This window comes from Triturus cristatus, chromosome 7 (genome assembly GCF_964204655.1).
Source record: "Triturus cristatus chromosome 7, aTriCri1.1, whole genome shotgun sequence".
NCBI classification, from domain to species: domain Eukaryota; kingdom Metazoa; phylum Chordata; class Amphibia; order Caudata; family Salamandridae; genus Triturus; species Triturus cristatus.
Genome location: NC_140590.1, coordinates 1,525,465,976 through 1,525,482,385, shown reverse-complemented (window position 1 = coordinate 1,525,482,385; position 16,410 = coordinate 1,525,465,976). Strand labels below are relative to the sequence as shown.

Sequence of the window (16,410 nt, the reverse complement as noted above, 5' to 3'; positions counted from 1 at the left end):
TGGAGACACAAAAACACTTTACAAAGTATACAAAATGGATACTGGTCTGTGTGTGATAGAAGTGCCAACTTTCCATAAAAACACTGTTGAGGAAGCAGTCGGGCCATCACAATATTAAAAATAAAAAAATACAAAAAACACTCAAAAGGCACACATTACCAGAGTCGTTTCTGACAGAGAAGGCAACTACTTTATGTGGATTTGCTCTTTGTGAAATAGTAGAATGCAATTACAAACAGTGAAGTTAGCCTATGACTTAAGTAGAGCGGATACTCTGTATACTTCTTTTACACTACAGCATGTGGCAAACTAAGGTATACAGTGGCAGCTTGGGCTGGACTGTTCCCATTGGAGCAGGGTCTAGACTGATTTGCATATGTCTAGGTCCAGACGGAGGTGGCATGGTGTGCGAAACATCAATGACTGGGATGTGGCCAAAGTATTTACTAGTGGCCAAGTTGAAATCAAGCATTCTATCCATCACTTTTTTTGTTGCATACTTTAGCATGTCACCTTAAGTGGAGTAGGTATGCCCAGACGTGGGTTCTGTCACTGGGACCAATACCTGGCTAATGCACTCCAACTAGGATCAAACCGGTCCTGGGTTGCTTGTGTTTCGGTTCAGGGAGAACCTGCCTTAGCGGTTCAGGTTGGACTGTTCCCAGTAGGGCAGTGAAGACTGATTCGTATATGGCTAGGTCCAAACTCAGGTGGTATGGTGTGCAAAACAACAATGGACTAGGATGCCATGCCGAGTAATCACCAGCAGCTAAGATTAATTCATTCATATTTTTGTATACTTTAACATGCTGTAGTGGGTAGAAGAAAAATGTGAACGACAGAAAAATGGATGCAGAGGGCTGGCTGAAAATCCCTGTAAGCTATTATACATATGTACTTTTAGCAAAATCAGAATGTTGTGGCGAACGGCAGACCTGAAAAAAGGACACAAATCCCTCTGAATCAGTTTTATGTTTTAACATGGCGATTCTTTCAAGAAAAGCACCTGTAACTTAGCTGAAAGGCCCCTGCGGCAATACAACTTAAATGCAAATAACATTAGGTTGTCATTTGGCACTGACTAACTAAAGTGACCACTGTATAAGGAGTGATGGCCTTAAATTGCATACTAGAACAAAAACACGTTCTACAGAATTAGCGCTCTCTAATAGAGCATACTGGCTGTAAAATTGGATGCTCGTGAGACTCAAACCCATGTAGCGATAATTTGTACCCACTGCCAATAAAATCAAGCAAGCCTACCAAGGCAAATTATTCAACAAGGTATCTAGGGTCACGGTCAGTAACTAGAGCAGGCCTTTTTTGATAGCTGCGTCCAACTTTGTTCGACAAGAGGAGGCCTTGTGTCAGCTTCTGCAATATTTACAATATTCCTTCAAGTTAGTTCAAACTGAGTAGACTCTTATATGGGCACAAGTCACTCGCATGTGGGAGGGATCAGGACATTTTATGGAAAAGGCTTCCAGAAGAATCAACTTTAGCAGTACTATTTCCAGTAAGGGGGCAACAGATCTCACAGACAAGGTACAAGCAGTGAAAGGACGAAGATGATCATACCGTTTGAGAAGGAATACATCGCAAACCGCGGCAGAGGCTTATGAAGAGCCGAATTGTACTGAAGCCTACGGGCTGCGGTATGGGTCCAGCTATATTTGGGGCCACTAAAACCAGGTCCTATGCGAATGGTACCAGGAGTATTGGTAATTCTGGGTTGCTATATTACTGAAGGGTTACAAGTGATGCTCGTATAACCCCACCAAAGGAGAAATTGCAGAGGGAAACTGATGCTCAAATTTAAGCACGTAACGCGTGCAATTCCAGGCCTTTTTCCTGCAACCAATTCCTTCAGGTTTTAACAGGATGATTTTCCCTCCAGAAATCAATGCAGTGGTAACGTCGCAGTACTCTTAATACTGATTTGAGCAGAAACGTCTGTTCCCCCAGAAATCAAGGCCACCACAAACTAGGGATTAGGAAGGTGATTAATTACATTTTTAAACAGTAGAAATAGGTAAATAAAAAAATAAATATATATGAAGTTCACTTGAGAGAGGCAGGATGATATCAAGGTGGCCACAAATCTGATGCAGACCACCCTATGTTACTCTTCCAAACATGCCCCCCCCAACCCACCAATCCAATTTAGGTTATAAAATGTTCAGGGAATTCAAAATTGCAAATAGATTGCCTCTACACTTTTTGAAGAGCATTTGTTGTAGAATGAAAAGAAGGGAGATAGTGACTGGCGGACAAATTTAAAATTTGATACAGCCAATGGGAGCGGAGAAAGGGGGAATCTGAGGTTCAGGTCAATTCTTTACAGTTTGGCTTGGAGACCTCCCATAATCCTGGCCCTCTAAGTTTTTCTTAACGTGCATTGTCCCCTGTAGAGAAAGACCTTGAAAGTCCTGCATGAGAGAAAGAAGAATCAAAACAGGCCAGAGCCAGTCACCAAAGCAGGTATATTCACCCTTTCTTTAAGGGAGGAGGTTAGCAACAGAAGAGACAGGAATACAATGCGAGTCCCATCTCATTCACTGCCTTTTTGTAAGTTAAAGTTTTTTCCTCTGGTCGAATGACCACCAATATGGAGATTTAATTCCTCCTCTCCACTATCCCATCCCACTAGGTCTTCCCCTCACCCCCTACATGTCACTTATTTATGCGCGAGACACTATTGATCTCTAGGGGACTGGCTATGCGTTTACGGGCAGGGCGTTGCCTAGATCCTGCCTCTCACAAATAATGGAATCTGAAATTTAGCTTGCTTTCAATATAGTCACATACGGACGGTCTTAATTAATAGGAACAATAAACAACTTAAAAACATAATTGAGCTAACAACCAGCATCTGGCTCGATGCCTTTCAGGTAGGCGAAAACTGACAGACTGGATCAATACATGGTATTTAGAAAAGCTTGCAAAAGCCCCAGAGAGTGCAACTTGTGAAGTTCATATCAGAAGAGAAATGCGCTGCCATATGTGATCAATTCACACCATAGAACATAATTAAGAAACACTAATTAAACTTTGCTACCAACTGCACAGATCATAAAGGGTAGCCTTTCTGGCCATGGCACCCAGCAGTGTTTATTAACCTTCCATGAAGCAGTTCGGTATATCAATGCGCTTCGCCATTTACACAACGCACAGGGTTCAAATCAATTCCTGCAGCTTGTGGTTTGCATAATTGGTCTTTTGTTGTAAGAAACGATAGTTTCTGAAATGTTAAAAATGTTAACAATGCTTCCTAAATTTTCACTTTAACAGTCTCCACAGGTCCATCCATTATGCAGGCACATTAACAAATGCCTCAGCAAGGCGTACAGTCAGACACATCCTTTGGGGACACCCCTACTCACAGAGCACTTTATTATACTGTTTGGACTGGAATTGTGGGCGCAGGGTCCCCCACAACCATTGCACTGCAAGAAATTACCTCAAGAGAATGCCCATGGACTGATGAATCAGACAGTTTCAAACCCCAATTTCATGAGGCAATATGTCCCCCGAGGAAAGCACCTTTCACCACACCAAAATCTCAGAAAAGCAATCAAGTAAGTAAAAGGGTCCACTCAATAACGATTCTAGATCAGAGGAATAAATCTAAGGGTTTAATTATAAGATCAAAAATACAGAATGTTTGCCATGAAGACTCATAGCAAATAAAGCTTAACAGAGAAGTCCCAAGTGGGCAGCACAATCAACAGAGAAACATCCCTAGTCGAATCGGAAATTGTTCTGGGTCACTCCCCACAAATCAAGCGTTTATATATGAAATTCTCATAGAAGAGACTGCAAATTCATCATGCTGGGAGCAAATCTATGATTTTATTAGCAAATCAAAACACCATTTTATTAAAAGTCCAATTGCCTTACCACCTGAGCACTAATCCCACTACATAAATATTGATTCTGCCCACTCTATGGTAATGTCATCCGGAGATGGTGGAATAAAGTAAATACATGAACAGCAGCAAAATATAATGAATGAATAGGGTACAGTAAGCTCACGGAAGGCGCTCAACATAAGACACAGCTGTGTGACCAGCTAGAAGATTGCTTCGAGAACAGCAAGTACAATACTTGTGAAAATAAAAAATAAAATAAAAACTCATGACTACTTTACTGCGCGCTATAGAAAATGAACAGTGAAAGGTGCAGGGGCAAACATCCATGTTGTAAAACTCAGCTGGCAGGTTTAAATTGAGGCCTAGTTAACAAGCGTCTGAAAAACACTTTTACATGTTCTGCTTTGTATGTGAAGACCAGGCCCTGCGCGGACTTTCCATGCACAGAGTATGTGTAAGCCGACTAGTTGCTCGACATATTAGGAGTCGGAGTCTGGGGAGATGAAATACTAGGATCAGTAGACTAGTGTGGAAGTGCATGGCCTGCATTCCTGGGGCTGAGGATCCAGACACTGAGGTGAGGGAGGATGAGAAAGGGCTGCACTGGCATGAACAGAATTAGAATTGGGAATTATAGGCCTATTAGCTTGATAGACGTTGCACAAAAACTCTTCTCGAGGCTGATCCTGAATCGTATTATGGAATGGGTTGAGTCATCTGAGATCTTGAGCAACTATCAAGCTGGCTTCCGAAAGAGCGTTTCCACAACTGATCAGATTTTTAGGTTGTGTATGCTCTTCTGGAAAACAGTAAAGATAGAGGGGGGGTCCCTCTATACAGTTTTTGTCGATCTCCGCGCGGCTTTCGACTTAGTTCCCCGCACAAAATTATGGACCGTGCTACAAGATCTAGGCCTTCCAGGGCCTCTCTTGCACATACTGGTGCGTCTCCATACTAACAACTATGCGAGGGTAAGATGTGGTAGAGGTGGCAGCCTCAGCTAGTTTCCCTGTTGAAAGAGGGGTAAGACAGGGGTGTGTCTTGGCGCCCACGCTGTTTTGCCTTTATGTAAATGGTCTCATTTCTCATTTAAATGATGTACCCAACAGAGATGCTCCACGTCTTGCGGGTACTGGCATTTCGGCCATTATGTTTGCCGATGATACGTTGCTTCTAGCCAAGACCCCTATGGGGCTACAACGTGTCTTGGATGGTTTTGTATCCTTCTGTATTGATCGGGGGTTGGAGATCAATACGGCTAAGACCAAATTTATGATCTTCAACCCCCCTAGTTCCCTTCGACCCAATCCTACCATAAATGGAACCAGCTTAGAAAGAGTCCACACTTTCGAGTATTTGGGTCTAACACTCAACGAGAAAATGACCTGGTCTCACCATCAGATCAAATCAAATTTAAAGTTAAATCAAAGGGTAGGGGGAATCCTGAAACTATGGAACCAATCTATGACCCATCCGATTGGTCCGCCTCTGGAAATCTATAAAATGCAGGCTCGTGGGGCTTTAATTTATGGCGGCGAACTCTGGGGCATTGATTGTGCCCCTGAGATTGCCGCTACGGAAAACAAGTTCTTACGGAACCTGTCTGCCCTTCCACCTAGCACGCCGTTACTTCCCCTTAGGCTCGATATGGGACTAAGACCGATAAGGGAGGAACTCGGCGTGAAGCCTTTAACTTTTTGGAGGCGTCTCTGGACAACCCCTGAACTTTTGAGCTATCGCTCTGAACTTATGGAACTCTACCTTCACCCAGCCCTGGGCAAAATCCCATGGCTGAATTATGTCAAAAATGAATTTATTAAGCTGGGCCTACAGACCCATTGGACAAAACCCCTAGAGGCCTGTGCGACTATACCCCGTAAAGAACTTGTTGCACTATACCACAATTTTAATTTCTCGGCAACTATTGCAAATGAGAACTTGGGATCAATGACCACTACTTTTTTAATCAGTAAGGATCACTATAGATTGGAAACCGTCCTGAATGACATAAATCCTGTCGCCCTGAGAAAACTATTTTTACAATGGCGATATAACCCACTTCCAGTTAGAGCACTCACCAGTAGGTGGCAACCCCCTACCGTAAAAAATTGTCCTACATGCTCTAGTGAGCTGGAGGACGATATTCATTTAATGTTTTTTTGCCCTATGTACACTAAATCTAGGAAGAAATGGATTGCTCCTATTTGTAGGAGTTGGGGATTTAGACGACATTTAGATGCCTATAGGCTGCTGAAAAGTGATTTATCTCCTTCTACTGTTTTTGCTATCAGCAAGTACTTAGCAGCAATATGGTATATTAGAAGAATTCACCTGCCGAAATGAAATGCAAATTGTTTATCTCTGGCTAGGACTATGTTGCAATTCCCCTATTTGTAATTGTATTCTCCCCAGTTTATAGTGTATTTTTTATTAATGAATGATTTCTTTCATTAAGATAATCTGTGTGATTTAAATGCACTTGTATGATTTCTTTTATGATTCATTGAATCGAAATAAAGGATTTGAAAGAAAGGCATGAACAGAGACTGCACAATACATGCAAAAGTGAAGCCTGTTTCCATTAACTTAACATTTACCAATTCAAACTTGTATGCCTAAAGACCACTGAACAGACCAATGAGCTAACCTTTGGAGCATTTGATAGGGATTTCAAATGTGCCTTATCTACGCCTAGATCGGTTATCTTTATCCAAGTTATCCAAGGAGGGTAAACTTCACTGAGGCAGAGAAGGGGGAAAAGGGCATCAAATAGGGTATCAGCATTTCATTGGACCTCATGGGGAGATTGCAACTCTGTACCTCAACCACACATGGTGTGGGGAATTTCATTTCTTGGTTTGAATGAAGTACTTTCTTTTAACTCCAGGGCACTTGCTCCCCACAAATCTTCCCTAAAAACTCTTGACTGATCACCCTTGCGATACTAAAAATCAAGGATGGAAAGGGTGAACTGGACGTAGTTTGCGGAGCCATAGTAAGATGAACCACAGGACACCAGTGGGTAAAGAGCTCAACTACCATGGGTGTGAGCCAATAGCTTTTGCCTACCTTGTGGCGCACTGAATTGGGTCTACAAGCTTTCAGTTGAGGTGCTGAAAGTTGATTAATTGCTTAGTTTAACATCTCTAATAATCTATGATGGGCGCTCTTAGACACTTGGCGATGCCTTCACCCCACCCACAAAGAATACTCCTTTTACTCTTCACACCAGAATTGATAGATTCCTCTGCTCTAGATCCATCATTACACAGGTCTGTCAGGCTACATACCTAGCGAAAACCTTCTCAGACCATAACCCAATGGAGTTCACACTTAACTGGGGTAATGTACCTACCCCAGTTCCTACCTGGAAACTACACCCACAGTTATTGGACGATGCTCCATTCCGTTCAGCTCTCCGACACCATAACGAAGTATCTAGCAGACAATTGGAACACAGCCTCCTCTAATCTGATAGAATGGGATGCCTTGAAGGTGGTGGTACGTGGGTAGTCGATGGGACGGTTAGTGGGGGCCAGGCAGGAGATACACCAACGACTATTGAACATCGAACATCGAATGAATACACTTGAACACAAGGCAGTGACAGACCCCGATAAAAAAGTAGCACTGCAATCTACCCATATTGATCATGCGGACGCACTGGAGACACTGCGGACAATAGATCACAGGGCATTCCTACAGAGGAAACACGTGGAGGCGGATAGGTCGGGTGCTCTGCACGCCCGCATAGTTCGGGATAGACCAGATACACCAATCATAACCAGAAAACGTGCACCCACTGGACATATAGTCAATACACAAAAGGAAATAAACACTGCCTTTTATGCACATCTTAGAACGCTCTACGCACCACCCATCCCTGTGGAGGACTCCTCGATAACGGAGTTCCTACAGGATCTTCCCTTCCCGAAACTCCCTGAAAATGTACAAAAAGCCATAGATGGCCCCATAACCCAACAAGAAATCCGAGATGCGATTAAGGGCCTGCGTCGCAATAAAGCGCTGAGGATGGATGGACTACCAGTGGAATTTTACCATACATTCCAAGAGACCATGGTACCCACACTGTAATCAGTATACAAACTTGCCTTTGAAACTGGTCACCTTCCGCATTCCACCATGCAAGCACTGGTCACATCGATACCCAAACCGGGTAGGGACGGTTTAGAGATTTCTAATTATAGACCCCTCTCCTTGCTAGCTACGGAATATAAAATTCTAAGTAAGGCCCTCGCTAATCGTATACAACCACACCTTAATAAACTCATACACAAGGACCAATGCGGGTTTTTACCGAACTGTAGCACATCCCTTAGTAATAGACGGTTACACTACGTAATGACGGCTGCTCGACCTGCGTACCAGTTTGCGGGCTGCATAGCATTAGACCTCCGACAGGCCTTTGATTCCCTTTCTTGGGGCTTTAGGTTTGCGACACTGCAGCGTTTTGGGTTACCGGACACATCTCAAATGGGTTCGCCTATTATATACATCCCCTACAGCCAGAGCACGCACAGGCAGTTACATCTCAGATCAATATTCTATTTATAGGGGTACCAGACAAGGATACCCACTGTCTCCGCTGCGGTTTGTGCTCGCGCTCGAGCCACTGGCTATAGCACTCAGAGGCTCGGCGGACCAAATCGGTATCCCCATTGATGGTACAGACCACTTGCTATCCATTTACGCAGATGACATACTACTGTATTTACGAGATCTGACAGCAGTTAATGACCCTCTTCCCGAGATGTTCGCCAAATTTGAACGTCTTTCAGGTCTGGCTATAAACCCTGAGAAATCTGCCGCCTATTTCTTCCGGGAAACACTATACCCAAATGGTCTGCAGTTTGGTGAGTACACACTACCAGTGGCCCCCACCACCTTTAAATATTTGGGCATACATATATACAGACGGATCAAATTGACGGCAACATTGGGCGAGCAATAACGGCCCTGCGCGCCAGTGTGGACTTCTGGTCATCGCTACCTTTATCGGTGATGGGTAGAGTCACCATCTCGAAGATGGTTATATTACCCCGCCTATTATATTACTTTGTAAATTTGCCCGTCGTCCCCCCACTGTCCATTTTTAACACACTAATACTATACTGGTAAATCTCATCTGGGGCACAGGTCGCAGACGAATGAGCCTGCAGAAGCTTCAACTGAATACCCGAAGTGGCGGTCTGGGAGTCCCCGACTTCAGGGCCTATTACTACGCCAGTCAACTCCAGTGGTTATCATACTGGACTGCGGGGAAAAATCTGCAGGAGATTGGATTTACACCCCATAGATTGGACCGGGGGGAGCTGCACTCCTTACTATTGCCTAGGGCAAAAATCCCTGCGGATAGCCCTCCCCTATTGACGATAGCTCTACAATGCTGGAGAAAGGCATTGTCCTACACCTCCCCAGCCACCCCTTAGGCACCGAACATTCCCCTCTTGGGGATCCCCACACCACAAGGTAGACTCAGAAAAACCAGATTGCGGGAATGGGCAGACAATGGAGTAGATGTCATCGGTGCTTTCTTTGGCGATGGTACCATGTTAGACCACGATCTTTTCCGGCAGTATACAGGTGCACCACCACGCTTATATTTGCTAAACGCTACTGTATCCCACTATATTAAATGCGCCTGGGCCCCACAGAGGAATGAACCCCCACGACATAATCTAGTACATCTCTTGTATTATATGGGGAATGGGGGACACCTGGTCCAATGGTTATACACCGGGATTCGAACACATGCAGCAGTTACACTCACAGCCCTTAGGGCACGCTGGTCAGAGGACTCCAATAGTGAACTTACTGATAAAGCCTGGGAACGCATGTTTGAACACCCCAAAAAAGTATCACGTAACGCAAGACTGAAGTTTATCCAGATGATGATCCTCCATAGAGCATACCTTACCCCTGGGAGGATTCATCGTATATTTCCAGAATCCCCGCATCATTGCCCCCATTGTAGGGGAAATGAGGCAGACTTCCTCCATATGCTGTGGTCCTGCCCCTGCCTTAGTGACTACTGGGTAGGAGTCCGAGGCACCTTGAGTGAAGTCACAAGACTCACTATTCCGGACGACGCATTACATTGTCTCGCAGGCCTCCGCAGACGCACGAAAGTGCGAAAAGTAGTTAGTTTTTAGACCTGGCCCTTATCTTGGCAGTGAGAGCCCTTACCATGCGATGGAAGTCTCCTAGGGGTCCTGCGGTGTCCATGTGGCAGACTGACATGCTTCAGTGGGGGAGGGCGGAGGGTGCAGCTCTTCGCAGGGAAGAGGATAGGGGGCTAAGGAAACAGCCCATCTTGATAGACTGGGAGGCTATGCTGCTTAAGCTGGAATCACTCGACATACTACCACCACAGAATATCTCAACCCTTTAGCACACAGGGTTCCTATATGACCCTTTAATTATTGGTTTCGAGACCCAGACACAGGCTTTCTAACCCGAGGGCACTGCTGCCCTTCGAGTTCTATATCTTAACGTCATAGATATATAATTATAGAAACCGAAATAAGACTGACCAGGAGTGGGGAGCGGGTGGGGGAGGGAGGGAGGGCATGGTTAAATGGGGTTTCCTTGTTAATTGGAATATACTCGTTTTATATTGTCGTTTTACGTTATCGGATCCTACTGCATTGATATCAGCGACGCTACTGGAGATCATTATCCTCGAGTTTTATCGTTCAAGAAATGACACATACAATAATTACATGTAGTATGTATAATGTTATTCCTATAAAAACAAAAGACTGCCTCTGTAGGATGACTATTGCATTTCATAACTGTTAAAAGTTATTAATAAAGTGTGTAAAAAAAAAAACAATCTTCAATAATCTATATGAAGTGGACATAACAGGATGGGAACAGCACAAACACTGCTAAGATTCTATGCAAAACTAGAGTTATTAAAGCCATTCAAAGATTTACATGGAATCGCAGCGCAAATGAAAATGGGGCAAACAATGGGCAAGTTGTGCAATCTCTCTATGCAGAGCGTGTCATTTTTACAAAAGGACACAAATTATGTGACTTACCCATTTGCATTGGTCTGAGCTTTGTACACAAAGGTGTGCATCAAGGATTTGCCCTTTTTTTTTTTTACCAAACTCTCCGTCATATGCTTTGTTTTGAAACCTTTATTTTTTACTACAGATTTTTATCAGGTTACACCTGCACTTTTATATTCGCAACTCTTAGCCACACAGAACTTGTTTTCATGTGGCAAGGTTTCTTGTGGAGGTTTATAGCTCAGGACGCTATGATAGGTTGCTTAGGTGTTAGACATACAGGTCTTGTCTGTTTTAGTCGTGATAGATTTAGGTCACTTGTATAACCAGGGTATCTCACCTTTAACAGGGTTGACGAGTTTGCCTTTTCGGTTCATTCGTAGTATTTTATCTTTTAAAATCGAATAAAGATTACTGATCGTGTGCATCAAAAGTAAAACTCAGGAAAGAATCATCTGCCAGTAAATTATGTGTTTACGATCATGCAAGCAACGAGTTTAGCATGACCGATGACATCACTGACAAGAGGCATTGTAAATATAGCGCTGCACAATGCTTTTGCTCTATATTTCAGCATAGCATTGTGCAAACTTCATTAATCGAGGCCTTATTCTTTGGAATAACACATCTACACTTCATTAAAACTTCATTTGCAGACTTGGTCACAGTTGTCAGTCACCTCAAAATGTATGAAAGGAGTGTGGAGGCTATAAGAAAAAAGAAAAATCTGTGGACTTTGCTGAAGGATGTTTGTTAGGTGTCAATCGCTGAAACTTGTGCATTAACCAATACTGCACTATGGCATACCCAGGAGAAAATATTCAACCTTATTTTAACGGAAGTGCATTATTGGTAAAAAAACTATAAGATATTATATACACATTCATATATATTACACACATACATTCTGTGAACAGTTTGAAAACGATGTTTGTGTCTGGTCAACAGTGAGACTGTTGCATATATACAGTGAGTTTTGGATCCCCCCCTTACAGGAGTATTTCTCTCCCACCCCTCGGGCTACTGGATGTTTAAAGTAACTTTCTCTTGTGGAGTTCTTGCATTGGAATGAATGGTGGCCTATTTTACATCTCAAAAGTACTCTGAATCAGACTTCATTTCTTTTTATTTAATACATTCAATGTGGGCGGAAATCAACAATTTTTTATTTTGTTCAGGGAGTGCTCTTTTGAGGTCTCGCATGAGCCAGCACATGCGCTGCCATGGCGAGACTTTTAGTAAGTGGGCTTTAAAAAGCTCACCCCACGCTTTGTGTGGCCTAAAGCGTGCCGTTACGCGCACGGTTACGCACAATCTGGCTTTCCTCTCTCGTCATGGCTCATTAAGCGCATCGCTCTCAGGCACCCTTATGATTGCAGTGCCAGCAGTGTGTTTTTCTTTTACAAGCACGCGTGTGCTTAAAAAACAAACAAACAAACAAAAAAACAGCATTAGTTATTAACTCCTGCATGGCTTTTATTTTGCGTGTGCTTTCAAATATTAACATTAGTTATTCAATCGTGCACAGCTCATTCATTTATTTGTTCCAGCGCCAAATGAAGGCGTAGTCTTCATTTCCACATATTCTGACTTGAACGTATAGGTGTTGAAAAAGGAAAATCCTGCAGGTCTGCTTTGCCTTTTCTTTGTGTTCATCATTTAAAAAGCATTTAGATAACAGGATTAGAGTACTCCTCCTCTGCCGCAGCTCCACTCTGCGTCCTTCTCCCCCGCACGTATCCATTTTGTGCCTCCCCTCTCCCTCTTGCTCTCCCCCTCCCCCCCTCGCTCTTGGTTCTGAACCTCGCTCTCTTCCGAGTGGGGAGCACAAGACCTGGCCCACTTAAAGCCCTGCCAGCCTCGCTTTCTCCTGCTGTACTGCTTTACTCTCGCTCTGTAACTCTAGTTCCTTTTTCCTAATTCCGTAGCCCCTCCTCCTCGCCTGCCTGTCATTTCTGCTGGGCTGCTGCGTTCCTCTGCAGAAGACAGGAAGCCGTACTGTTCTGTCGCTACCGCTTCCGGGGGGAATTTGTTGTCCTTAGCTGCCAGTGTTTACAGACGGGGGGGGATCTAGCCCAGTGTGAGTGCTGCCGGCCTCGGAGATGCGGGGACTCTCTGGCCCACGGGCTCTGCTGCTGCTCCACAGCCGAGGCCTCCTTCTGCTTCTCTGCTGCCATCTCTGCCTGGACTCTGGCAGCACTCCTATGCCACCGCATCACAGCGCAAGGACAGTGGTGGGCAGGGCACCGGGTAAACAAAGGACTGGGCACAGCTGTAGTTCATTGAAGTTGTACTTGTGGGTTATTCAGGCACTTGTCTTATTACTGCACACCGTCAGTGTTATAGCGGCATTCCTTGTGGTGCGTGTAGGACTTTAGAAAGTGGCATATGGGCAGTTAACTGTTCCCGGGCTGTGTTAATCACTGTATAATTTATTTAACGCTTCACTCTTCTCACGAAACGTCCCTTTGCATGGTTGACAGCAAGTATGAAGTTAAGTTGCTGTGACTGTAGTTGGGGGACATCATTGAGGAGCCAGCTGGCTGTTTGAGTTCTTTACAAAACCTCTGATCTAAACCGCATACTTCAGTGACTTTCAATGGGGACCGGAGACTTCTGCTACTTTTAGGAGGTAATTGGTCACTACTCACTAACAAAGCTGAAGGGTCTGTGCTCTCAAAGCCAAGAGTCCAACTGGCATACTTCATTGAAGAAGAGATTAAGCGAATCGTCAGGGGTAGTAAACCCTATAAATGTAATTACAATTAAAAAAAAATCTTCCATTACAACTGACGTTTCCATATTCTTATGCACCCTACAACAATTGAGTTTGTCCCGAGATGCCCCAGGCCACAGAGCCGTGTATAACACTCTTTCACGTGACATTCTGTGCCCCTTGTTAGTCGTTAGACCGATAGACATGACAGCATTATACTTCAATGATGGAATGATTAATGAAACACAAAGATTACTGTGTAGCAAGGAACGCCAAGCCTACTTCTCAGTGTTTCTAAATGGTCAGCAATGCATCTCCTTGTCCACGTTATACCAACCTATTAGAACAAGCATTTGCATAGCCAATAGGTCTCGCCTTTGGGGCCTTATAAGTATTTAGTTATGCAGCACAATATCATTGGTACAACAGCAAAAACTGTTGCATGGCTAAACACTTATAAGGTCCCAAAGGCGAGACCTATTGGCTATGCCAATGCTAGTTTAATTTTGATTCTGGATACGAATGAGTGTCAGACATGCACACAGATTTCACTTTGTATATTGTATTTATCTATTATGCTTATTATAGGTATTCGTCATGAACAATTATCTTCACTCTATATTTAGATGAAAGGTATACATCATATCTATATTTTTTTTTGCAGAGTTTTTTATAGCGCGAACTTGACCCGATTCCAATCAGGTATCAGAGCGCTTTACATAGCACCAGTTACGTAACACTTGGTATGTTCCCATTTTCCCCTTCCCTTCTGGGTATAGCATATTTCATGGCATTCTATCTGGAGTGTGTGACAGCTGAACGTACTCCAGCTGAGGTACTGATGTGCCTTGAGGTTGTGCAACATTAGTCTTTAAAATCTTCACTTCAACAACCACTAGTTTCATACTTTCATCACTGGTGGTTTTTTGGGCGTAGAACCAGCTGTGCAGAGGATTGCTCACAACCTCACCCCGGTCTTCATTGCGAACCACAACTTCGGTGGAGCAATAGCGGAGGAGATTTCTCGGCTGACAGGAGGACCTGTACGCACCGTTGCTTATAATTCCAAGTCATATTCTGTGCTGAGTTGGCACAATCAGTGCAACATTGCAGGGTGTTGCCTGTATTCCTCAGTCAGGTACGACAAACGCTATAATCCTGCTTTGCAAGACTTGGCACAAGGGTCAGTTATTTTTTTGTGTGAGATTACGGTATAAATATCGCAAGAATGATTGATCGACTGAAGAATTGTGCCCCTTTTGTGTAGCGGTGTGTAAATCCTATGCAAGGTGAAGATTGCTAAAGTATTGACACTGAACTGGTTCTACCAACACATTGTCACAACTGGTGGTTCCAAAATACAAATATAAAGACATATGGTTTAAGCTGCACCAAGCAGGATCTGTGAGGAAACCGGTACAAGTGATGCACGACATGGACTGTGTCAGGGTTGGCGTGTGCAGAGGTGAGTGTATCACAGATACAGCAATGGATAAATAGTAATTCTTCAGGACCGGGGGGGGGGGGGGGATGGGGAGCGGGGGAACAGACAGTCTATGCTGAGCTTTGGCACCCACCATTTTAAGGTTTACTGCACTGCTGTAACTTTAGACTCGTTGGTCCTCGGTCAGCAACTCTGCAAGCATACCAGTGGTTTATCGAGTAACAAAGCAGTATTATAATAAAAGGAAAAGAATAAAATAAATTATGTACTCCTGATTTTAAAGTTGTTGGCATCGTCCGGACAGTGCCTGCACCTTGAGGTTCTCCATATGCTTCCTGTGACTCAACGGTACTACGGAACACCCCTTGAATATGGTTTATTCTGTAATACAATTTAGTCATTGTTGTGCTCAGTGCGAATACGTCATGGCTGTCACAAATAACGCCTAACCACCACCAATTTGGATGAAGTAGGTGAATCTTCATACCATGGAAGGATGGAAAAATGTATTCCAATTGTATTGGAGGGGGGGTGCTCAATGTGCAATACAAAGTGCTGTTTTCTCAGTCAGAATACAGGGCAGGAGATTCTATTAAAATTTGGAAACATCTCCCCCTGAAGAGCAGGATGAAGATGAGGACCTTGAGGATGTATATACAATGACTTTTCTCAAGTTAGAAGAGCATTTTGGGGGGAAAAATTAAATATAGTGCTGGAAAGGCATACGTTATTTTGCAGGATTCAAGGTAAAGAGGAGAAGGTCACTAGTTAGATTAGTTGCTTAAGGGGTAGGGCCAATTTACGTGAATTCCGTTCTTTATCCGACTTGCTCATTAGAGACCAGTTGGTGAGGTGTGCCAATAATCCTCGGGTGCTGGAAAAGTTACTTGCTTGTAATCCAGATTTAAAAGAGGTCATAGGTTTAGCTAAAAGGGCTTGCTCACAAGGCAGAATGTATCAAAGAGATGAAACAAGGCAAAGCGTCTTAGAGGGTACATGTAGTGAAGATCCATTCTACTAGTGAAGAAACAAACAGGGAAGGAAATAGTGGCAGGAAAAACCAAGCAACACAGTTTAATAAACTTGTTGACAATAGAGGCAGGGAAAGGTAGAAGTGGCATCACTGTGGTAACTATAACCATTTAGCCAATAGTCTAATTTCCCTGACAAAGTCAAGTACATGTAGGCAGTGCAACAAAAAGGGTCATTTTGCACGTGGAGAGAGATGGAAAACATGCAAATTCATGTTATAGAGGAGACTGATGTCGGTGCTAACAGTTCTGTTTTCCGGGTTAAGTCAGATATGATAGAGGATGGCATTGTGTCAATGACATTTGT

The 16,410-nt window shown here is 43.7% G+C and overlaps 1 protein-coding gene across 2 annotated transcripts in view; it reads right to left on the bottom strand.

The window, feature by feature from the left end:
- The window catches only part of LOC146812303 (protein spire homolog 1-like), a 197,437-nt gene that overhangs the window by 135,158 nt on the left and 45,869 nt on the right, over window positions 1-16,410 (bottom strand). The gene's annotated exons all lie outside the window — the stretch shown is intronic.